General features: G+C 41.4%; 1 long non-coding RNA gene and 1 pseudogene across 1 annotated transcript; one reads left to right on the forward strand and one right to left on the reverse strand.

Moving 5' to 3' along the window:
- Positions 1-830: 830 nt before the first annotated feature.
- On the forward strand, positions 831-9135 carry LOC137205797 (uncharacterized protein C2orf78-like; annotated as a pseudogene).
- Positions 9136-9148: 13 nt separating this feature from the next.
- LOC137206039 (uncharacterized) lies at positions 9149-22877 on the reverse strand. Its single transcript, XR_010934413.1, has 6 exons — positions 22659-22877; positions 21176-21251; positions 20063-20193; positions 16657-16781; positions 13783-13829; positions 9149-13097 (listed from the first exon to the last, which is right to left on the reverse strand). It is a non-coding gene; the product is annotated as an uncharacterized lncRNA (long non-coding RNA).
- Positions 22878-26663: the final 3786 nt, after the last annotated feature.

Consider the following 26663-nt stretch of genomic DNA (forward strand, 5'->3'; position numbering starts at 1 on the left):
CTGGTATTTGCGTCCAACGAGCAGAGTCTATTTTGTGAAGCATCAAGCACTGAAAAGAAGATTCCTGCTGCAGGAAGTTGACAGGAAGTAACATCCATGAGGGTGAGAATGCAAGATCAAGGCTTGTCCTAGAAACAATGCCCATAATGGAAAAAAAAAAAAAAAAAAGGAAAGCAGAAGAGAAATGTAAGTCGCAAGTCCAACCTGGCCCAGCCTGGCCCAGCCCAAGGAAGGTAGGAGTCAAGGAGACGAAACTGAAAGAGAAGAGCCTTGGACCACAACACTCTCCACAAGGTACACTCAACAAAGTTCACCCTACGCTTCAACCAAGTTACAAAAAGAGCTTCTTAATCCCTACTTTTGCTCCTTAAAAGCTGCTATAAGTTCACTAATTAGACAGGTATGATTTCAGAACAACTGTAATAGTTCAAACTAGATGGCTCTTGCCTTCCTAAGGATATTAATTAAATAAGATATATATATATATAGCTCTAAGTATATGATACATGAAATATAATACTCTCCAGGATATAGGTAACTGTTAGTAAATTATATTAATGAACGTCTGTAAGAAATGTTGCAATGATTTCCCTCATGTAAGAGCCTGGGGGAGGTAAATCTGTCTTCTAGGATTTCCTCCCCAGAGCTCAGAAATTTAGGTGTTGTTTTAGCTCTCCTACACTCTCTCCACCCAACCCCGCCTTCCTGTTGGGGATCGGACCTCCCTATTGGCTATCTCATACCTTGAAACTGCCTGCCTCGTGACATCATTCTCCTACATCATCACAAGTGACCAGTGAGCAGTAACCTGTGACCTTTGTACTGCACACATGCGCCGTTCAGCTGCAGCCACTCAGACATCCTCTGGTGTTGTCTCCTCATCCCTTGTATCTGCAGTTCATGTTTTCTCTTCTTCTCTGACCACGTCAGGTAAGAAAAGAAACTTTTTAAAGTTTTTCGTTAGGTTTATTTTGCCCCTAAATTTACTAGTAGATTCACAATAGCATGGAATAATGAGGGAAAGTACTGAACTAGAAGTCTGGAGACCTAATTTCAGTTTTGACTTTGGCATTTACTATCTGTGTCACTTTGGACAAATCATTGACTGTCTCACAAAGGCTGATATTTTCCTTATCTGTTACGTTAGGATACTACATTGGTTGATCACTCTGATCCCTTTCTTTTCTAATATTGAGCCTTAAAGGGTACCCATGTAGAAAATGAAATCAGAGACTTCTCAAGAGTGTTTCAACAGAAACACAGAAAAGCCAGGTGACACAGAAAACTAGCAATATACAGCAAGATGTTTCATCTCTAAAGGTCTCCCTCCACTAATATGTCGACTAGTTGAAAAGAGAAAATAGGGAGAGAGGATGGAGGGTACTGGGCTATAGGGAGGCACAGAGTCAAACGTAAAGAAGTTTAGGATTGTTTTCATCAGCACAGGCCAAGAGGAACCAAGAGATAGGATAAAAATATAAGAATGAAGAGGGAAAGCATAGAGGAGCTCTCAAGAAAAATGTAGTTTGCAATGGAATGTTGATGGGAAAAAAAGATTTTAAATTAAAGCAGAAACAGCATAGAGTGAATTCTGCTCAGAGCAGGGCAAAACAAAGTTGATTGTAGCAAATCCTTATTTTAACAGACTAAGAGGAAAGTAAGGACAGAACAGGGTATCACCAGGAAAGGCAGCTTACCAGAAAAGTCATACTCAGTTTTTTTTCTTTTATTGCCTCTCTGAATACAGTTGGCACTTGACAGTTTTGAATATAAACATTTTAGAAATACGTCCCAGAAATGATGCTTCCTATATACAAGAAACCAAAGTGGTTATCTAGGGTTCTGCTTTTCAATGTTTGATTCTTTCTAATTTTTCAACTATGTAGACGTTTTACCAATTAAAATTTTTAAATGATATCTTCGAAATTGAATCAGAAGGACTATTTCCTTTGTGTGATATGTAGCTTCTAAGGCAAGGTTGCTTTTCATCTTTACAGTTCTTTCCTTCCTAACACAGAGAGCACATTGATCAACAGCCATCGTTCGTTTTTAGATCTTAGCTACCTAAGAAGAAAAAGAAAAATTCAAGCGCCACATCTCTAATTCCAAATTGAGGGAATTCGCTGGCAGTCCAGTGGTTAGGACTCGGTGCTTTCACTGCCAGGGCCACGTGGCACGGCAAAAAAAAAAAAAAAAATCCACATTTATCTAGAACAATATTGTGGAGTCCTTTTGATGTTCTTACATTCGAAAATCTTTTTTAATTGGATTCTAGTGATGATGGTTTTTTTAGGTTTTGGGATGTCATCTTCGTGGATGTTGAAGATAATAATAAGATAATCTAAGTTCTAGGATAAATACAAAAACCTTCTTGATACTTTTTAAGCTTCCTTTCTGCTTATTGTATGTTTCTATTCTTTGAAATATATATTTCTACCAGGCTTAATACCTGTTATTGCTGGGTAAAAATATGAATGAGAACAATGATGAAATTCTTTTACACTTATTATTTTGCTGTCTGCTTTGTACCAGTTTTCATTGAAATACTTGTCTGCATATATTGTGGCCCCCTATACATTCACGTTGATTGAATTTTGTTGCTTGTTATGCATTTTTACTGATATATCTTCTCTGTCTGTATGTATTGGCTTGGAATTCATTCAAAATCACCTTCTATCGTGTTTTTTGGTTAATAGTATTCACTAAAATACAGTGGGCAAAATTCACTGTCATATTATTGCATGTATGGTACAGAATGTCATTTGTTAGTAAACTCATTATGCTTTGACACTTGCCACATACCCCAGTTTCCATAACTATGTATTTTACATTATGTAATATGTTTTTCATGATATTTCTTTGTCTTTCTAGAACTTATTGTATCTTCCTCCATATAAATCATACGTAATATATCAGTTTATTCATGTATTAATTATTACTGCTATTATTATTGGTGGTGGTGTTATAAGCACTTTACAGATGAGTAATCTGAAGTAATCAGATAACTTTTTTCTTTCCAAAAGCACTTAAGAAATTCACTTTCAGGTAATCATTTTGAGGTGGGATAAGAAACCAGGTTTGAAGAGGGTAAAAATGACTCTTTAAATTTACCAGTTGGACTGAGCTATATGTGAACTCTAGGTAATAGCGTGGGAACTGCACAAGCAAAGTGAGACACTGAAGAATACAATGGTAATAGCCGTACTGTTTTCTAACGGACGAAAAAAATGCCTGTATTATAAGTTCTATTTCTCTCGCTTTCTGGCGGCATCATGCTCAGAGTAGTGTCCTGGAGAGCAAGTCAGGATACTTAGGTTCTGAAACCTGGTAAGGATACTAACATAATGAGAGAACTTGAACAAGTCAACCCGACCTCTCTGCGCCTCAATTGCCTTCCTCATGAAATGAGATTGTGAAAACAGAGGTTCTCTAAGGACCTCCTAGTTCTAAAATGCTCCCAGTCTACGAAACAGCATAGAAGTCCATACTAGTGCAGGCTGAAGGGAAAGGGACACCTAGGGACACCTGAAAATGGGATGGAATCTAGCAGTGGTTTTGCAGACGTTACTACACTGGTGGAGGATATTCACCTTCCCCAGCTCTTTAATTCTTTGAAAGATCTTGATCAATCCAAAGGTCCCAACGTGACCAAAGCCAAAGACACCAGAGCCATTAAGGTGAATCAGGTGCAGGAAAAGCCAAGTGTCATAAAGGTTCCCTCTGCTCAACCCAGGAAGAACAAACATAAAGCCTCTGAGCCTATCATGGTGCTCCCAAGGCCAAAATCCAGCCAAAGAATCCAGAGTGCCTGTTAGGGGGAGAAGTGCTTCTATGCCATGCTGCAGTCAGGGACAGCGCTCCTGTGACCACGGCCAAGCATTCCAAAGGCAAACCTCAGAAAGCTGCATCCAGAAAAATCAGCAAAACGAAGAGCCACGGGCAGGAAAGGACCTCAAGGACCAGACGAAGGAAGAAGGCTGATGAGAAAAAGCAGTCAGGGAACAAAGTCAAGGCAGAAGAGAAGCCAACAATTCCCCAGACGAAGCGAAGGAAGCAGCAAACTGAGCTTATCCAAGAGAGCTTTAAAAAGCCTCGAACCTCCCTAGGCATGTGCAGGCTGGAGTCTGTGAAGGTTTTTCATGCACTAGGGGAGAAGAATGATAAAAAAACTGGGCTCTCTTCCTGTCGGGTCTTGGGAAATTCAAGCAACCCTAAACACCCCCAGCTATCCAGCCATGGAGGCATACCCCACCTGAGGGTAAGAGTCCTGAGAAAACTCAAGTCAAAGCCCAGAAACCAGACAGCAGTGCTGAAAAAGAGTGTCCATCTCCATCCCAGTAGGAGCTGCCGCCTCCTGGGAAGGTCAAGTTGATACCTCTGCCGTTTTCTGCCTGGGACAAGCCTCAATCTCGACCTGCTCCTCGGAGGCCACAGTCTCTGGCCTCACATCGGCCTGCTGTGGCTGAGTGTGCCCAGCCTGTTTCTACTAACTCAGCTCAACCTCCAGGATTGAAGAGGGTAGAAATGACTCTTTAAATTTACCAGTTGGACTGAGCTATATGTGAACTCTAGGTAATAGCGTGGGAACTGCACAAGCAAAGTGAGACACTGAAGATTCCAATGGTAATAGCCGTACTGTTTTCTAATGGACGAAAAAAATGCCTATAAATTCTATTTCTCCCGCTTCCTGGCAGTATCATGCTCAGAGTAGCGTCCTGGCAAGTAAGTCAGGATACTTAGGCTCTGAAACCTGGTAAAGATACTAACATAATGAGAGAAGTTGAACAAGTCAACCCGACCTCTCTGCGCCTCAATTGCCTTCCTCATGAAATGAGATTGTGAAAACAGAGGTTCTCCAAGGACCTCCTAGTTCTAAAATGCTCCCAGTCTACGAAACAGCATAGAAGTCCATACTAGTGCAGGCTGAAGGGAAAGATAGGGCAGGGAGAAGGTTGCTTCCAGCCTAGAGAACAATGTCTGAACCATACCACTTGGGTCTTCTGCCCATCTGTGCCCAACATGGAAGCACAGGCAGCTAATACAGAAGAGTGTAAAACTGCTCAGTCCTTGCAACCATCATAACGGTCTGATTTTTGGTTTCTCAGTAAGTATTGACACTAGAGGTATCCGGATAGCAAGAAACTTAAGATAATGCTGTTCCTCAAACATAGTGAGAATTTATCAATCTCCCTGATGTTTTCATTACCCTCTTGTTCTTACAGAAAATTTCCAAAATCCATCTCGACTTGGAACTCTGAATTCTCTGCAGCACTCTCTTCCTGGAGTGAGCAATGCAACTTCCCTAACAGGAAGTGTCTGCAACTTCTCCAGAGTCTCTGCTCCTGCCGTCAGTTCGGCATCAGCTACTGGTACCTCTTTCCAGACACTCATGGGTAGCGCCTACCTTCACCAACAGTCTAGCACAACTATGTTATCTGGAGTTACTGACCAGAGCCAGACCTCCACTTCAGCTGCTTCCTATCCGGGTGTTCTTGACTGGGACATCACAGGAAGCACTGAAAAGAATTCTCCTTCACTCGGAGACTGTACTCTGGCAGTCACTGACCAGCACACAGCTGCTTCCTCCATGTTTATGGCAGCCCAGTATGATAAAACTGCAGACACCAATAACATGGTCCCTCTATATCCATCACCTTCTGCCAGGCTTGCTCAGGGAACACCATCTCAGATTCCAAATCAGGGACACAGCCTGTCACTTCCCTACCAGGAAGGAAGCCAGGTATATTACTATAACCAAGGCACATTGGGGTCTTTACTGAATGGAGAACTTGGCTCCTGCCTGCAATCCTATGGCTCTGTGTCATACACAGGAAGTAAGGTCTCTGTGCAACCAAAAGTGGTTATGGTACTAAAGGAGATTCAGCCCACAAATATCCAACCACCAGCTTCCACTTCTGGAATCTACTACCATGTGTCTGCTCAACCCGTCACAGAAACAAGTTTTCAAGGTGAGTACAAACAGCAAGAAAGTTGAACAATGAGGTCAGCATTCAAAAGTGGGGTCAAATCTACAGCTGGGAAGTGGTGTACAGACAGGTAGAATTTAGATCCTGAGCCTTTAATAACCACTACCTTCGCTCAGGGCTCTCTGATTTTAGACTCTATATAAGAACACCTAGGGCTTTCCTGGTGGCGCAGTGGTTAAGAATCCGCCTGCCAATGCAGGGGACACGGGTTCGAGCCCTGGTCTGCGAAGATCCCACAGGCCGTGGAGCAACTAAGCCCATGTGCCATAACTACTGAGCCTGCATTCTAGAGCCCGTGAGCCACAACTACTGAAGCCCACGTGCCTAGAGCCCGTGCTCCACAGAAAGAGAAGCCACCGCAATGAGAAGCCCGCACACTGCAACCAAGAGTAGCCCCCGCTAGCCGCAACTAGAGAAAGCCCGTGCACAGCAATGAAGACCCAGTGCAGCCAAACAAATACATACATAAAATAAGTAAGTTCAAAAATAAATAAGTAAAAATAAATTTTTAAAAAAGAACACCTAATTCAGGTGGGAAGGTGGGAGGGACACTCTAAATGTCATCTATGCTGCATGTACAAGAACCCCGAGAGCATACCAACAGGTACCACATTTTTCACTGCTGTAGCCGATCGTTCCCCCTCTACTACCACACTGTATCACTCCCTTCCCTGATCTACTGCTACAGTCTCTTTGGAAGGTGTTTCAGAATTCTTGTTATCATAGTGACAGTTTAACTGTCCTCACTTCCCTAATTTATACCAGGATTTAAGACCTTGTGGTCCGGGATCCTGTCCAGAGCAAGCAGGCTAAGACTCTGTCCTTGTTTATTTATTTCATCAGGAAGGGCTCTATTCCCTCTCCTAGTTCATGGTGTGAAGTGTTCTTAGCCTCTCAGGAAAGTGGGGAGAATTGAAAGGACGCTATAAGAGAATGCTAGGCTTTGTAAAATATTTCGTTTCTTTAAAAAATAAGACTCATTTTTTATTTGACTTTGAACAATCCTAGGAAATACAAAGAAAGCCAAGAATCGGTGACATGAAATGATCACCAGTAAGAATTACAACAGTCACCCCTTATCTCGTAGCATAGGGCACTGTCCGTGATCCTTAAGAAGAGTTACTAGAAATGCCTTGCCCATCTTGCCCCTAAACACCAACACATCAATCATGTACCTTGAAAGGTAAATGAGTGCTGTGTTGGAGTTTAGGGGGAGCATCTCACTTACCAGGGACTGACTTCTACCTTGATTCCTTTGTAGGGATGGAGACTTCCCTGGTGACAAAAAATTCCCTGGGATTGCAACCTCCAAGCCAGACATCTGTGTGACACAAACTCAAGAACTCCCCAGGTCCTGCAGGAGCAGAAATATCCAGATACTTGAGAGTAACCCACCACCTGAACTTGGGGACATTTCAGGGACAGCTCCAGTCCAGAGCGCCAGTAGTCTCCTGGCCCTGCCTCCAGCTCCAAGCCAGGGACAAATAGAGAGTGAGCACTTGGAGGATATGAAAACCAAGCTTTCAACGCCTCTGGATGCCTACAGGTCCCAAGAGAAAACCAAGAGCCTCCACTACTCCCTTTAGAAATCCCTGATATTCACCAGCTCCTGGCCTGCACGGATGTATCCCCTTAGCCCAGAGGAGCAGCCTGCTTCTGAAAATGCTGATCTGGGAAAGAACAGCCTGAGTCTTGAGGACCTAGGGACACTTGAAAATGGGATGGAATCTAGCAGTGGTTTTGCAGACGTTACTACACTGGCGGAGGATATTCACCTTCCCCAGCTCTTTTATTCTTTGAAAGATCTTGATCAATTCAAAGGTCCCAACATGATCAAAGCCAAAGACACCAGAGCCATTAAGGTGAATCAGGTGCAGGAAAAGCCAAGTATCATAAAGGTTCCCTCTGCTCAACCCAGGAAGAACAAACATAAAGCCTCTGAGCCTATCAGTGGTGCTCCCAAGGCCAAAATCCAGCCAAAGAATCCAGAGTGCCTGTTAGGGGGAGAAGTGCTTCTATGCCATGCTGCAGTCAGGGACAGCGCTCCTGTGACCACGGCCAAGCATTCCAAAGGCAAACCTCAGAAAGCTGCATCCAGAAAGATCAGCAAAACGAAGAGCCACGGGCAGGAAAGGACCACAAGGACCAGACGAAGGAAGAAGGCTGATGAGAAAAAGCAGTCAGGGAACAAAGTCAAGGCAGAAGAGAAGCCAACAATTCCCCAGACGAAGCGAAGGAAGCAGCAAACTGAGCTTATCCAAGAGAGCTTTAAAAAGCCTCGAACCTCCCTAGGCATGTGCAGGCTGGCGTCTGTGAAGGTTTTTCATGCACTGGGGGAGAAGAATGATAAGAAAACTGGGCTCTCTTCCTGTCGGGTCTTGGGAAATTCAAGCAACCCTAAACACCCCCAGCTATCCAGCCATGGAGGTATACCCCACCTGAGGGTAAGAGTCCTGAGAAAACTCAAGTCAAAGCCCAGAAACCAGACAGCAGAACTGAGAAAGAGTGTCCATCTCCATCCCAGTAGGAGCTGCTGCCTCCTGGGAAGGTCAAGTTGATACCTCTGCCGTTTTCTGCCTGGGACAAGCCTCAATCTCGACCTGCTCCTCGGAGGCCACAGTCTCTGGCCTCACATCGGCCTGCTGTGGCTGAGTGTGCCCGGCCTGTTTTTACTAACTCAGCTCAACCTCCTGCAGTGAGTTCATCCCAGCCAGCTCCTGCCTCTTTGCCAGGTCCTGCCAAACCATCTCAGCCAACTATGACTAACCAACCCAACCGGGTTGGACCGACCATACGCAGCCTAGTGTCCCTCAGTCTGCTGCTCCTAGGCCTGCACCCTACGGAACTTCATCTTGCACTTCTCTCCAGCGGGAGCCTATTCCCCCTGCTGTGAATAAGTGCCAGTCCCCACCCAAGCTCCAAACCCCTTTCTACTCCAAGACTTCAGCGAGCAACCAGTTCCATGGAGGGAACCCAATGTTCCTAAGCCAGTAATGTCAAAGCCCATTGAACACGAGCAGAGGCCAGAGCGGGAGGCCATGAAGAGATGGGCTCAACAAGAACGTATTGCTGCCAAATACACCTCATTGGGGAAAGTGCAATTTTTCATTGAGAGGGAAAAATGGAAATTGCTGACTATTACGGATATGTAAAGTCAGAGCTGCTAGGAGTGTTGGTGCCACCTTGGGGACCAGCTGCTCTTCCATATACAGATAAGACAGGTATAAATTTCTCTATTTATTTTATTTTAAAACAATAAAACTGAATAAATAAATGTAATAGAATTCATAGGTGAGTAATAAAACTTTTGAATTTTGAGATGCTGCTAACTGTGGTGTTTTTTGTTTTTGTTTTTTGATGGGGTTGGAATCAAAGTCTGCATGAGAAAGGAAGGACTGAAAGTTGGATGGGAGAATGAAGGAAAGGGGTAAAAACAGAGGAAAGAGAAAGGAACTTGGCCCAGGGCTAGGAAGGCCAAAAGACATTTATGGATTTATAAAAGGAAGCAGGAGTGGGGATGAAATGGCAGAAGTAAAAAGCATGGTGAGTGGTCAGGGGTGAAAAAACAAAATTTGAGTAGAATTGAAGATGACAGAAGGTGAGTCTAGGTTTACTAGGAGAAACAGAAAAAGTCTCTTGGGGAGGTTGGCCTTAAGTCTCACAACCACCAGATAGGTATTTAAGAAAACAGGAGGTTCAGCACACATCTCTGAAAGGTTTGAGTTGCCTTATCCAGGTGTGATTATAGTGGGGGATAGGGAAATCTACCAGAGAGGTGGCTAGGGCTCAGAGTTATCCTAGGGGCAGCTGACGACAGGGGCACAGCCAAGGAACTGCTGCATCAGGAGGCCCACGAGCAGGGCCTGGTATGTAAATCACCATGTACTCCACACCTAAGCACCAGGGCAGCTAATGCACTACTCAGTTAATCCTGGCAACGACAGGCAAGGCCAGTATTCCTGTGCCACTTCACTTAGAGAGGTGCAGCAAAGGGCTGAGGTCACGTCGCACGTGGAGGTACAAGGCCTCAATTGCAGGCCCAAATGCCTCCAAAGTCCTCAGTATCTGCAAGTGCCCGCAGGCGGCCAATCTGGCTTTCAGAGCACAGCATCCTGAGGTTACTGGTGGATGAGATCAAACTTCTGGACAGGCCTAAATATTATCTTGAGGGGCTTCCTCCATTGACCAGGGCAATGCCGCCTTCTGTAAACATCACCATCAACTGAAACGCATGAGAAAAATCCGACGGAAGCGTCCACTCTCACGGGTGAGAGCGGTGGGGGCACGCACACTGGGCAGCCGCTCCAACAGCCACAGGACCCAGGTGCCCAGCGGTTCACGGGCTCCCTGGGAGGCCTTGTGGGGCAGGTCGAGGGAGTGAGGATGGGAGAGAGCGGCAGGGGTGGGCGTCAAAAGGAATGCAGTGGGGAGAAGGGAGAGATGGAGACAGTGGATAGTGGATAGTGACCATGGGAAAACTGGCAATTTTCATTTTCAACATTAATTTTTTGAGATGTCATTCACATGCCATAACACTCACCGTCTGAAACTGCAAATTCAGCGTCATTTCGTACATTCACAAGCCTATGCAACCATCACCGTCATCTAACCCATCACGTTTTCATCACCCCACAAAGAAGCCCCCATAACCATCAGCAGGCCCTCTTCATCCCCTCCTCCTTCAGTCCCAGCAACCATTAATTTCCTTTCTGTTGCTATGGTTTTGCCTTTTCTGGACATTTCATGACATAATACAAATGGGACCACTGTGTGTGGCTTCTTTCACTTAGCATAATGTTTTCAAGTTCATCCATGTCGTAGCATGTGTCAGTACTTCATTCCTTTTTATGACTGTATAATATTTCACAAATACACCACATTTTAAAAATCCATTCATCCATTCATGGGCATTTGGGTTTTTTACACTAATAATCTCCATTTATTGACAGTTTATTCTGTGCCAGGCAGCACCAGGCTAAGTTACTGATCTTATTTCACAGATAAAGAGGCTTGGAGAGTGTGAAGAGTTTGCCCAAGATTAAGAGCTAGCAACTGGGGGAACTGGGGTTTGAACTCAGGCGAACTTCAGAGGTAATAAATTCACATGACAGAACATTAGAAAAGGTCCACAAGGGTATTCAACGAAAAGTCACCCTTTTCCCCACATGCCCCAGCCACACATTTCCCTCCTCAGAGACATCAGCTTTTGCCATGCTGTGGATCCTTCCAGAGAACTATTTATACCTCAACGTGTATGTATCACAATTTATTGACTAACCTGTCCCACTGATTTGAAATGTCACTTTTATGGTATAATAGATTCTTATACATATTTATATTACTTTTCTCAGAGCTGTCCTGGCTCGTTTTTGCCTATCTTTTATGTTTTCCATTTCACTAAAATCCTTTTTATCTTCAAAAAAATTTTTCCTTTTCCTGTTTGTTTCTCTTAAGGCATTATGTTCATTCACTCGTATGATTTTATTTAAATGATTTACTTTTGGCGGTGTCGGGTATTAGTTGCAGCATGTGGGCTCTTCGTTGCAGTGCTGGGGCTCTTCCTCGCGGCTCGTGGGCTCTCTAGTTGTGGCGCGTGGGCTCCACAGCACGTGGGCTCAGTAGTTGCGGCGTGCGGGCTTAGTTGGCCTGCGGCATGGGGGATCTCAGTTCCTCAGCCAGGGATCGAACCTGCATCCCCTGCATTGGAAGGCAGATTCTTAACCACTGGACAACCAAGGAAGTCCCCACTCTTGTATTATTTTAAATTTAGTCCTCATTTCTGAATTTTTTTTCTTTTATTTTGAATTCTGTCCTGAGTTCTATCATCTTACCTAATATTCTGGTTTATGCTGTTCGTTCACCTTTTTTTTTATTATGGTAAAATATACATAAAACAAAATTTAGTATTTCAACCATTTTCAAGTATATAATTAAGTGACATTAAATACACTCACAATGCTGTGCGACTATCACCCACTATTCAAATTCAAAATAATTATGTCTAAAGATTGAGCAGGACCTCAGAAAGATGGAGGCAGCAGCATAGTTTCTGAATCTCTCCAAACCCTTTCATGGAAGAAGATCAACTAAAACCAAACACCCATAGGTGGCATTTATCAGCATTTACCTTTTCCAGAACTTTTTCACCATCCCAAACAGAGACTCTAGAGCCATTAAACAACAACTTCCCATTCCCTCCTTGATCCATGTTCTTTCATCTTTTCCACTGTTTTTCTTAGCATCTTTTAGCCCACTTTGAAATAATAGGTTACAGTTTTGATCTGTTTTGTGGACCTGTCTTTTCCAACTTGATTTTATTGTCTGAAGAGATGCTATTCTGCTCCTTATTCTCTTTTTTCTTACACTACCTCTGTATGGGATATGATCCCAATCCTTTTCTTTTATTGATTTTTGGATGAAAAAAGTTTTAAAGCACTTTGAAAAGGAGGTGTGAGGCCATGTGGAAACGTGTTCCTCATGGCTGTTTCATCAATGCTTCATTTATACTGTTTTGAAATAACTCTTTTCCAGGAGGCATAAACCAGTGGGCTTTATCATTGGACAGAGTGCAGAGAAAGGACCCCACGAAAGCTGATCACCTTAGCAAAAATGATTTAGTTATGATTTCACCCAAGATTGGTCACCAACCAGCCTGGGAAACTCAATGAACCAGAGACAAGGTATAATGCCATCTTTCCTTCTCTCTGCCTCAGCTCTCACGGATTGGTCACCTACATGTTATTCGTAATTATTAGTTGGTTTCTGTTCATAATTACTATCAGAAGACACAGCACTTATGAGTCTAATTACATTGCCCGGCTACGCACCATTCTTCTTCATTTTGGCTTCCTGTTCACCAGCAGGAACCTGATTTATTTTTATTCTCCCTTCACCACAGCCCAGTAATTTTTGTGAATGACTCTCAGTCTCGCCAGAGTCTGTATCTCTCACTCTGCCCCAACATCCCACCCCATCATTCGCTCCCTGAAGTGTACTCTAGAAATTTAGGTATACTGGATATTTTAACACTGTTCACCATCTGTTATGAAACCAGAAGAAGAGCAGCTCTCTTATGGAACGACGGAGAATTTGTAAGGATAAAACACCAGTCTGCAGGAGAAAGGGAAGAAGAGAATGATGGAAATAGTTTCCGGAAAACTATTTTTACATTATGTTTTGTTTGTTCCTGGTAAATAAATTGAAATCTTCTAAACATTAAAAAAAATCTAAACCACTAAATTCAATAATACAGGAATATAACTTTTAAAACATTTTTCTTTGGCTGCGCAGCATGTGGGATCTTAGCTCCCCAACTAGGGATTGAACCCACACCTGCTGCACTGGAAGCGCAGAGTCTTAACCACTGGACCACCAGGGAAGTCCCAGGAATATAACTTTTAGAGGAGAAGTTATAAACCCCTTGGTATATGAACTGGAGATTTTTAGTAAGAAGTCATATATTTTAAATGACTTGGAGCTTTAAAGAAAGGAAGGAAGGAAGGAAGAAAAAGGGACTTCCTTGGTGGTGCAGTAGATATAATATCAAAAATAAAGTAATTAATTAAATAACTTTAAAAAAGAAAAAAAATGCTGAAATCCACTGACTAATTATTCAGGCTGTTATATCTCGCTATTTCCAGATACATCCCTTTCAACACTTTTGGTAAAACGTTATCTTATGTCAGAACAAATGAATTACAAACTTTTCTCTTTGTCCAAAATTTGAGAAATTCTCCTACACGTCTACCTTCAAATTTTATAAAAAGGGAAAAGTAGTGACAACCCTTCTACTTACATCCAATTGCATCATCTGGCCACATGCCTTCTACATCAATCAAATATCTACAAAACAACAATATTCGAGTCATTTGTAAATAAAAAGAAAAGAAAATCAAGGTTTTGCAAAAAAGGTCCAATATCACTTTACAAATATAGATATAAAAATCCTAAGAAAATATCAGCACATCTAATCAATAATTATTAAAGAATGATATACACCAGGACCACAAAAAGGCGTTATTCCAAGGATGCAAGGATAACGCAACTTTAGAAAATTTATTAATATAATTATTTACATTGATACAACAACTTAATTAATAAATGAAAGAGAATAAAATACAGGACCAAACTGGCAGATGTTAAAAAGTTATCTGATAACGTGCAACAGTCAGTTTGGGTGAAAATGCTCTGTATGCTAAAAACAGGAGACTTAATATGACAGAGTATTCATCAAGAACCAACAAATAACAAAAGATAGATCAGGACAAATATTAACATCATATCTAAAAAACCCTATCTAACCAACCATAGGAGCCAGAGACTTAGGAATCACCATCACTGACAGCTATTTCTCCCTCACCCTCATCCTCAGCCCACCACCAGTGCTAACAATGATACTGCCTACATACCTCTAGAATCTGTCCACATCTTTCCACCAAAATGACCACCATACCCTGGTCCAAGCCATCATTATGTCCAATTTCTACAAAAGTCTCCTAACTTGTTTCCTCGCTTCCACTCTTTCTCCTTGCAGTCTATTCTCCACTTGGTAGCAAAATGATAGGTTGAAAATGCAATTGGGTATGTTCCATGCACTCACCTTCAACAACAAAGTTCAATGGTTTTCTATTAAAGTCTGAAACCTGAAACATAAGCCTGCACGATTGAGCTCCTACCCATACTTGTAGCTCCATTATAATCACATGCTCCCCCAACAGCCCCACCTTCCTGGCCAGTTCCTCCAACACACCATATGCTTTCCTCTTATAGGGTCTTTTGATATTCCTTATGCTCAGAAATCTCTCTACAGTGTCCCTATCTACTTAATACCTACTCATCCTTCAGATATCAGCTGAAACATCCCTAAATAAACCTTCTCTAGTCTCCATGATGAGATCAAATCCTCCCTAAAATATGCTCTCATGGTACCATGTTCCTCGCCTTGGCACTTGTCAGAGATGTAATTCTACATGCAGCATATGATTCTTGAATATCTATTCCCTCTCTGGACTGTTAGAATTCACAAAGGGCAGGTCAAGTCTTTTCACTCACAAAATTTCACAAGTCTTTTTGTTAGCACCCAGCACAGTGCTTAAACATAACACATGCTCAATAAGTATTTCCTGCATGAACAACCATAAATTGGTACAGTGTAGCAACAACCACAAAAAGCATAAGGGCACCAACTCTTTGATGCAGAAGTCCCATTCTGAGTGAAGTTAACTGAGACAAAGCATATATATTCAAAGGTGTTCACACAGCAATGTTCATTACTTCGACATTTTATAGTATCAAAAACTTCAGACTTTTATATGTTCATCAGTGAGCAAAGGAACAGTGCAGCCTTAAAAAAAATAAACAAATGGGACCTAATGAAACTTAAAAGCTTTTGCACAGCAAAGGAAAGTAGAAACAGGACAAAAAGACAACCCTCAGGATGGGAGAAAATATTTGCAAACAAATCAACAGACAATGGATTAATCTCCAAAATATATAAATAGGTCATGCAGCTCATTACTAAAAAAACAAACAACCCAATCAAAAAATGGGCAGAAGACCTAAACAGACATTTCTCCAAAGAACACATAAGATGGCCAAGAGGCACATGAAAAGCTGCTCAACATCACTAATCATCACTCAACATCCTGCTGCACTTGATTCTTTTACCATAATTAACCCACTTATAGTCACTACATGTTTATCTTCCTAGATAAGTGTAAGTTGCTACTGAACAAAGACTTCTACTCACCACTGTATCCCCGTGCCCTAACAACAAACCTATAAGCCTCTCGGTGTTTACTGAAACAATTTATTTTCTGAGTCTCTACCAATTCTAGGGAGTGGATAGTATAGTCTCCTCCTCATTATCAGTGAGCCTGACATCTGTGGGAGGGGCTTATAGCAGAGGAAGTCACCAATGGATCATAACTAAGGTCCTGAGACTGCAATGGCAGAGAGCATGGTGAAGTTAGTCCACTACATGCAGAAGACCCACAGAGGAGTCAGCATATGCACTGGACTACACTTGGTATAACATGTGAACAATCAAGGTTTACAAACGTGTTCTCATGCACTAGTAAGGATCTTCTAGCCCACACGGAACAGACAGAACACACACAAAGGAGCCTGGAGGAAGTGAGTAGGCCAGCAGCTGCGCCCTAACATCTTAAGAGGTAACATTTCTGTAACTACAGTTTACACAAATCAGATCATTTGCCTCCTTTCTAGACACCCTGGTTATCACAGGCAAGGCCAAGCCTCTCAAGTTTTAAACCTAAAGTACAGGGAAGATTTGTGAATAGGGCTGCAGATATTTAAGAGCTAGTACCTGCATTAAGCAACCAGGTTATAGAATGAAAAGTCATCTTGAAATTCCAGTCTCTCCCTCTCTCTCTCACCTCCTATCCCCTATCTTCAAATTTTTAGAAAAGAGATAAGCTAGTTCAGTTCATATATCTCACAAAAATCACTTTCCAAACTAAACTAAATTGTTAGTGACGATAAATAGGAAAAGCACCGTACTCTATTAGCACCATCTGACATTTCCACCTTAATGTTACCAAACACAACAGGCCTAATGTCAGAACTATTAAAAATGTTCAAAATCCCCAACCCCACTCAAAATGCATACCAAAGTTCAGGTAAAGGAAAAAAACCAAAAACAACTCACCATTATCTTTATTTTCTTTCAGAAACCCATTTAAATTCCCACTGGAATTTAACACTAGTGTCGTCATCTGGCACCTGATGCCCAATTGTACAAATTTTTAAATAAGGAATAGTTGCTGGTAAGTCCTATAAGGCAAAACCATGACAATATGTATTATTTCCTTTGTAGGGAAAGACTAAAAAATTAGAGAAGGCAGAATACAAACAAAGAGAGTACATTAAACTTAGTATGTCAGTCATTCTGATAAGAGCCATTTTTCCAAAGCTGCTTTAACCAGTAATTATCACTTGATTTTCATTAAAACTGCAGAATGGACAGTTACCAGGCATGCAAAAGGAAAAGCAAATCTATGTGAACGAATGGACATGTAACTCAAAATGATATAAACAGTTCTACCTACATTTATGTTCTATCTTACATTTCAAGGGCCATAAAGAGGCTGTGATTTAAGCAGAAGAGTAGAATAGAGTCAGAAGAACTTGGATTCGAATTAGGAAATAGAGGCAATTTCAGGCATTGTTGAGAACTGGTATTCTTGGGGTGGGAGAAAGTAGACTATCAATAGAAGACAGAAAAGGATAAGTGAAAATTCTCTAGTTCTGAATTTAAATGGAAAGTAACAGTATGAACCTATGACATATTTTTAAAATATTAAAAAAAAACATAAATATTTCCTAGCTCTGACCACTGAAAAAGTCTAGAAACAACTGATGTCATGTTAAAAGTACTCAGGAGTCACTGAGAAGCTCCAACTGGCCAAAGATAGGGCTTCAGTTAGAATAATAACTGTAACGCAGTCCACGATGATATGAATAAATAAATTTTACGAAATTGGTCACCACTGAAGGATATTTGTGAATCAACTCATTAGTTTGAAAACTCTTAAATAAAAGAAGAGAATCATGCCTCTATAACTGGGCAACCAAATAGTTGATGAGGGGAATCTTCTCCTCATACAAATATACCCAGCTAATAAGTGAAAAAAAGAACAACAGAATTCACCATTCTTTGAAGCCTCAACTGAATTAATGGATGAAGGTATGAATCATCAATGACTGCTAATACCACAGAAAGACACAATTATATATGTCTCCATGGAAGAACACATCATCACCTATGAAACTGTCTTGCCAAAACAAAACATGCAAGCTTCATACTGATCAACTACCAATTTACAGGAAATAAAAGGACTGAAGAATATGTTAACAACACATGGACTGTAATCATCAAAATCTAGATGGAACAAATTACCTGTTTTCTTTAAAAAAAAAATTCAAGGAGGAAAAAAAAGTGAGAGAGACATGGAGGGAGAACCTAGAGATTAAATAAGACTTCAGAGACCTAACAATCCACGGCAAAGTGTGGACCTTATTTGCATCTAATTCAAAATTCTTAAAAAGAATTTTTTATGACATTTAGGAGACAACTGCAAATTTGAGCACTCACTGGGTGTTTACTATTAAAAAATGATATTAAGGAATAAAAGTCCTATATTTTAAATATACATACCAAAAATGTATACCTGGGGCTTCCCTGGTGGCACAGTGGTTGAGAATCTGCCTGCCAATGCAGGGAACACAGGTTCGAGCCCTGGTCTGGGAAGATCCCACATGCCGCGGAGCAACTAGGGCCGTGAACCACAACTACTGAGCCTGCACTCTAGAGCCTGTGCTCCACAACACGAAAGGCCGCGATAGTGAGAGGCCCATGCACTGAGATGAAGAGCGTCCCCCGCTTGCCGCCAGTAGAGAAAGCCCTCGCACAGAAACGAAGACCCAACACAGCCAAAAATTAATTAATTTTAAAAAATGTATAGGTGTAATTACATGTTGTCTCGGAGCTGCTTCAAGATAATATGGAATGGGGTGAAACAGGTGGGGGTATAGATAAAACATGACAGCCATCAGTTGGTAAATATTAAAGCTGGATGAGTTCGTGGGTATACAAGGAACACTCACAGTATTTTGTATACTTTTGTATATGCTTAAGATTGTGATAATTGTTTATAAACAAGACAACACTGTAGAAAACAGTCTGGCGCTTTCTCAAAGGTTAAGCGTAGAGCTACCGTATGATCCAACAACTCTGCTACTACCTACGCTGCACATCTAACAGAACTGAAAGCAGGGATTTGAACAAATATCTGTACACCAATGATCATAGCAGCATGATTCACAATACCTACAAGGTGGAAAACAACCAAGTGTCAATCAACCGTGGAATAACAAACTATGGTCTATATACACACAATGGGATTTATTAAGCCAAAAAAGGAATGGCATTTTGTTACATGCCATAACATGGATGAACCTTGAAAACACTAGGTTTAGTGAAATAAGCCAGACATAGAAGGATAAATGTTGTAGATTCCACTTACACGAGGTACCTAGAATAGGCAAATTCATAGAGACAGAAAATAGAATAGAGGTGTCTAAGGGCCGGTGGGAGGGATAATGGGGTTGTTACTGTTTGATGCTTACAGAGTTTTTGTTGAGGATGATGAAAAAGTTTTGGTTATAGACAGTGGTGATGGTTACACAACACTGTGACTGTATTTAATGCCACTGAACTGCATATTTATAAATGGTGAAAATAAATATGATTTATCTATATTTTACCACAGTAAAAAAACAGGAATAACTGAGTTGAAATTTCAATTCTTCCTTGTCCGAGAGTCAGTTTTATCGTCCATAAAATTAGTAATTGTAGTTGTCTATCCTCTGAGCTTAGTGCAGAGTAAGCCCTCAGTAGGAGGTATCAGTACTACTTCCACTTCAGCAGCAAAGGATTGTTGTGAAGATTAACAAAGTCAATGGATATGAAAGAACTTTCTAAATGGCAAACTGCTATACAAATCTTAACAAACATTAGGTGTTACTGTCTCTCAAGGCCATGGAACAGGTCAGAAGAAGGATAATTATTTTGCACTGGTATGTCCTACATGGGCCAAGAGAATGCATGTGTTTCTGTATTATATCAGAAGATATTAGGAAAAGAAAGCATAAAACTTAGAGAACAAGTGTCTTTTACCCTGATGCTTAAACATGCTCAGGCAACTGCTTAAAATAAGTGCTAAAGACATAATGAACATACCTTTCTTTCCTTTTAGGCTACTACTATTCTACCTAAAAGTTTATTTCAATTTTAAAATATAGAACATGGAAGCTTATAGAATTTCTTAAGCATATCTAGAGCCTACTGCCAAATACTATAGTTCAATTCATATCTTTAATCTCATTTTGAAACAGCAATTACAAATGTGTATTTATGGAAACCACTAGCTTCCCTTTTTGAACCCACGAGAGAAGGCCAGGATTCACCTTAGCATAAGATGATAACTACTGAATTACTCTCAATTATTACAGTATCAGAAAGAAGGTCATTTTCAATTACGGGTTCCATTTACCTCTGGCTTATAATAGCCGCGAGTATATGTTAAGTCAATAATCAGCCCAAGTTCTTCATTTTGTTCCTGGAGTTTGTTAAAAACGATCCAAGGGGGAAAATCATTCTTCTGGAGCAAGATTCTTTTCAAAACTGTGTCAGAAAGAATAAAATAAGAAAGCACATGTGTTTAAAATCCTTTATTATCTTATCCATTTATTCAAACCCTGTGATGCTAACATATGAGATTCAAAGTAAAGTTTCCTCCTCTGGAGTTTACAAGCGATATTATGATCCTTTCTTCCAGAGAGATTAGACGGAAGAAAATAAGTTCACTTCTATACATTTATTTCTATGTTTGTTTATTTCATTTTGGTCTCCTAACCAGACTGTAAACCTCCAGAAGGCAGGGACCACATCAATTTTGCCTACCACTGTATTGCCAGCTCCAAGCAGAGTGCCTGAAAATAGACACAGAAATAAATACTTCTTGAATATCTACATATAGGAAGGATGGCTTTCACTGCTAAATATTCTTTCATGTATTTGGCTTATACATGTACCCTGTTCCATTGATCTCTTTGGTTATTCAAGTGTCAGCAACACACAGTGTTTGTTAAATTAGTAGACTAGTTTTAGAGCAGTTTGAACTTCACAGCAAAACTGAGCAAAGAGTACACAGTTCCCACTTATACCTGCTCTCCTTCATCCCACACAGCCTTCCCTGTTATCTACATGCCATACCAGTGTGCTTCATTTGTGAGAATTCATGAACCAACGCTGACACATCATTATCATTCAAAGTCCATAGTTTATTGCATTCATGGTACAAGTAACTGACTATTTCTTATTTCTAGTATGGTCATCCCCAAACATCTACATACTGAGATACATATTACTTTCTTATAAATTACTTTATTCTTTATTTATAATTAGGGCATTCCATTGGTTTCTTTTTTTTTAATTAAGATCAAAAGTAGGTTGTATTCATCTATGAATTCCATTTCTGGATAGTAAAGGAGGTATTAAAAAGTATTTGCTACAAAAAGGGAAAATGGAGTATGACAGGGTTGAGAGCCAGGTCTATATGGTGAATTCAGATTTCTGGAAGAATACGGTATTAACTTTTGCTTACTTTTTTTAAAGGAACTTTGAAAGCAAGGAAACGAGTCCCAGGCATCCGCTGTTCAACTGGGAGATAGTCCTTCCACCTGTTAATATATTTTTTGTTAGGCAAATTTTATGTTAGGCTGTCTCCCTGCATAGGATGGATGTGCCTTGAAAATGGAAATCATATCCCTCTAGGGTAGGTCCCTCTTCTTTCTGCTTTGCATTTTGCTGCTCCACTTATTCAACCCCACCTAGTAATAACCTATACTTCCCTTGTTCATGTTGTCCCATCTTGATAACAGATAAAAGGCAACAAAACAATGTAAAGGTCTCAACAAATAAGGGATATCTAAAACCAGAGATGACCAGAACTTCTGCATCCCTGATAAAACCTAGCCCGGTGCTGACTACTAAGGTATCATTAATACATGCGTGTTGACTGAAATAGTTTAAACTCAATTCTTCCACTTCACAGTTTATTTTCAGTCCTCATACAAAACCTGATAATAAAATTCCTTAATGCTAGGAATCACAGTGAAAAATAATATCTGAACTGACTTCTGTAAGATGAGTTAGAACTAAGGTTAATTCAGTGTATCTGAAGCATAGAAAGTGAGGGCAAAAGTGGCACAAGGTGGGGCCATAGAAGCAGAGAGGATTCTTGACCTCGCACAGTCTTAAAGGCCAACGGTTTGTTTTCTCTTCTCAAAACAATGTTTCTGAGCGATGTTTATGAGCAATGTTCCAACTTGCTTTTTAGGTTTCTTGTGTGAAAAATGGATTGGAAGGAAACAAGATATATGGACACTACTTAGGACCTAATTGCAACAGGCAGGCAAGTTCAGTATTAGGATGTTGAGGAAGAGTTGACAGATTCAGAAGAAATTCAGATAAACTGAAGCGGGCTTAATGAGGTATGAGATGGAGGAAAGGAAGGTCTTAGGGAATTAAAGCATTTACCGCACACATGAGCAAAGTCTCAAAATTAATCATTTGAACGTACAGAGGTAGATCTCTCAAATGACACCGGTTAGGAAGCAACAGTACGCCCTTTATAATTCCGAGGGGCACACAAATCAACTGTTCGATGGAAAATTCGGCGGTACCGGTGCATTTTTTTCACTCAAACTTAGTTCCAGTTCCTCTTACTCACATTTTCTGTGCCAAAACAACACAGCTTGAGGAACTGAAGGGGATTCCATTTTGGTAATTAAGGAGTGTCCCCAACACTGACAGACAGTCCCATCTTAAAAAGCAGTCCCTCTGCATTTTACCCGAGGAGCAATGGCCAGAGCCTCCCATTTAAAACGATGGGGGGAAATCAGAACACCACACACTGCCCCTTTCAGCTACTGTGAACTGAGCCGCGAGACGACCAATACCCCCTAGCACAGTGCGGACGGGGCAGCGCGTGGGGGCAACAGTCACAGGAAACAGCACAAGAGACGAAGCCCAGGCCCAGGGGCTCTGAGCTCCAACGGCAACGCCCAGGGGCCAAGGCGTATTACCTTTCCGAGATGTGCTTTCTGCCCTTCCTCCTGGCCGATGAACGTCCGGAAAAGCCGCGACGCTGACTCCAGCGCCCTCGGGCATGATGCCACTGTCTCACGTGACCCCCCAAGATACCGCCCACCCAACGCCAAGAGTGCCAAAGTCGCCAACCCGGCGACCCTGGTGCCAGCACAAGGCCATGAACCACAGGCAGCTAGGCGTTACCCCACGCAGGTCGCGGACCTCCTACTACTGCGCATGCGCCACCGTCCGTCGAGATGACGTCATCACGTCGGCCTACTGAGACGCTTCATTAGTAAAGAGGATTTGATGCCTGCAATTTCCCTCCTTAGCAGGAGACTGGTAGCAGAGGTCCATTAGCTCGTGTGTGTACCCTTCAGAATTCCAATCATACGGGACATGGAAAGTTGTCCCACTCTCCCAGTTTCTTGTGTGGTTCTTTCAGATATTTCCCAAGTGCTTACATTCACACTTGTATCTTGTATGTAAGTATTTGTACGTAACAGGTATCCTGTAGTTTATAGAAGAGCAGCACACTATACACATACTATATACATAGTCTACAATGTGTCTTGGATAGTGACGCTGTTATCTTTCTAAAATATAAACTTGGCTGGATTGCTCTGTTGCTTGAACATCTTCACGTAGCACAGAATACAGCCCAGTTTGTTAGCATAGCACTGAGAACTCTTTATAAACAAATATCAGTCTGTCTCTCCAACTGAATTATAAGTTCAAACTATGACTTACAAGGACCTACATCATCCACCTCCCTCCTTTCCCCTGCCAGCCTCCCTGATTCCATTCTCTACTGCCTTGCCCTCACTGAATTTCCCCTGTCCAGCCACACTGGCCACCTTACTCTTCCTCAAACATGCCAAGCATAGTCGTGCCTCAGGGACTTTTCTTACGAGTCCCATGGTGAGTTTGAGAAAAACTGAAAGAATTCGAGTATCAGGTTCTAGTAAATTGTTAAATGTATCTTGCTTAAGTTTTTGTTCATTAATTTATATCCAACTACATAAAGCAAATTTGAGGAAAAACATATTAATAAATAAATAAATAAATAAGAATGAGGTCTCCAAATATTTTCATAGGAAGATGTCCACCATATATTAAATTATAAACCAGAATGTCTAAATACTATACCATTAAATCACATGTACAGTCAGTTCTGCATATCCAACGGTTCCATATCCTGCAGATATGGAAGGCCGAATATACTACACCATTTTACATATGGGACTTGAGCATCCGAGGATTTTGGTATCCATGGGGAGTCCTAAAACCAATCCCCTGCAGATACCAAGGGACCATTGTATATGCTTATATCTGCATTTTTTACGTCTGAAAAAATATGTGCTAAATTATTACTGGTGGTAACCTCTGAGTAGGGGGCAAAATTGCCTTCCACTTCATACATTTCTCTGACTGCATTTTTTGCATTCAGCTTACATTAGCTTACGTTACTGTTGTAAACAAAACAATTTAAACATGGTCTGCCTCTTGGGGTTGGCAACTCACCTGCAGATGAGGTAGGCAGTCCTATTTCAACCATGGGTACTTTGGACACCAATAAGTCTGTCTATAAAACAGGGAATATGGAATTAAGTAAGCGAAGTAGATACACTAAACACAAGTTACACAATTTTCTGAAGAGTAGCGTTTATTAGTTACCAAAACACGACCACTATCCTGAAAAGGAAAAACTCTGAAGAAAAGAGTATTTTGCAGGAACGTACTATGAAGAATTAACTACTATAAAGTCAAAATTCATTGTCTCTGGGAAATTTTGCATAGCCTCCAATCAGATGTAATAGTGTGGACTGGAGAATGCCCATCAGGAACTGATCTGACTATAGAAAAAGGGAGCACACACACACAAAAAAAACAGGCTAACAGAAGAATAGAATTTGTTTTTGAGTGAAACAAATGGAATGCCTTCACTTTTAATGCTCAATATTAAAAAGAACAAACGTTTTCTGAAGGGCTCTTGGGGTCCCAAACACCTCCATTCCTTCTCTCATTCACTGCTCCTCACAGGCCACGGGTCTATGTGCTTGTTGAGTTCTCGGGTTAACTAGCACTGTTCTTATTTCACAATGAAAAAGTAAGGCTTGAGATGTAAGTCCAAGCTGCACAGCAGGCAAACAGAAAAAAAGACTAGAATCAAGTCTCAGATTTGTCCAACTATGCCACAGTGTTTCGTGGTCCAGCACTTAAAAAAAAATTATATGAGAAAGTAAATAAAAAACAAAAACATGTAGCTGATCTCTGCAAAAGTTATGTCTGTGACTAGGTGGTGTCTGGCATGTGACATCTCCTGCCTGGATTACTACTGCCCTACAATTCTAACAATCTCTTCTATTTCAAATGATCCTCCACTTGGAAGATGTTATCTTTCTGAAATATAAACTTGGCTGGATTGCTCTGTTGTTTAAAGATCTTCACTTATTACAGAAAAAACCCAAGTTTTTAGCATAGCATTGAGAACTCTTTATAAACAAATATCAGTCTGTCTCTCCAACTGAATTATAAGTTCAAACTATGACTTACAAGGACCTACATCATCCACCTCCCTCCTTTCCCCTGCCAGCCTCCCTGATCTCATTCTCTACTGCCCTGCCCTCACTCACTTTCCCCTGTCCAGCCACACTGGCTTGCTTACCTTTCCTCAAACATGCCAAGCACAGTCGTGCCTCGGGGACTTTGCACCTACTATTCTTTCTGCTTCAGAACACACCCTCCCACCCCATCTCCATTCTCCCAGAACACACCCTCCCACCCCATCTCCACTCTCCCAGAACACACCCTCCCACCCCATCTCCACTCTCCCAGGTAGCCAATGGCTTGTTTCTCACTTCAAGGCTCTGCTCAATCGACATCTTAATAGAGGGGACTTCTCTGATCACCTACCACATTCCCTCACCTCTTCATCTTGTTTTGTTATTCTCCAAAGCATTTACCACCACTTGACACTTCATATATTTATTTATTTATTTATCTCTCCCTCCCACTAGAATGTAAAGCAGGTAAGGGCAAGAATTTTGTTCTCTTCCTACTTCCTAGAACAGTGCCTTCAACTTAGAAGTTGTTATACAAATATTTGCTGAAAATGAATGTATGAATTCTCTGCCCTTTCACACTACCCTCTAGTCACACCAGAGGCTGCCGCTCCAGAGCACAAGTTCAAGCCCTGTGCCTTCTGTACCTGTCCCCAATACCTGGGCTGTCCTTTCCTCATTCCGGCAAAATCCTCTTTCCCCAAGCCCTGCTCAAACGCTGTCTCCTCAGTCAGGCCTTCCTCAATTTCTCCTCTATATTCTGGCTGCACTTGATTCTTTTATTATAATTAACCCATTTATAGTCACTACATGTTTATCTTCCTAGATAACTGTAAGTTGCTACTGAACAAAGACTTCTACTCACCACTGTATCCCCGTGCCCTAACAACAAACCTATAAGCCTCTCGGTGTTTACTGAAACAATTTATTTTCTGAGTCTCTACCAATTCTAGGGAGTGGACAGTATAGTCTCCTCCTCATTATCAGTGAGCCTGACATCTGTGGGAGGGGCTTATAGCAGAGGAAGTCACCAATGGATCATAACTAAGGTCCTGAGACTGCAATGGCAGAGAGCATGGTGAAGTTAGCCCACTGCATGCAGAAGACCCACAGAGGAGTCAGCATATGCACTGGACTACACTTGGTATAACATGTGAACAATCAAGGTTTACAAACGTGTTCTCATGCACTAGTAAGGATCTTCTAGCCCACGCGGAACAGACAGAACACACACAAAGGAGCCTGGAGGAAGTGAGTAGGCCAGCACAGGTAACATTTCTGTGACTACAGTTTACACAAATCAGATCATTTGCCTCCTTTCTAGACACCCTGGTTATCACAGGCAAGGCCAAGCCTCTCAAGTTTTAAACCTAAAGTACAGGGAAGATTTGTGAATAGGGCTGCAGATATTTAAGAGCTAGTACATGCATTAAGCAA

This window comes from Pseudorca crassidens, chromosome 14, assembly GCF_039906515.1.
Source record: "Pseudorca crassidens isolate mPseCra1 chromosome 14, mPseCra1.hap1, whole genome shotgun sequence".
Taxonomy (NCBI): Eukaryota; Metazoa; Chordata; class Mammalia; order Artiodactyla; family Delphinidae; genus Pseudorca; species Pseudorca crassidens.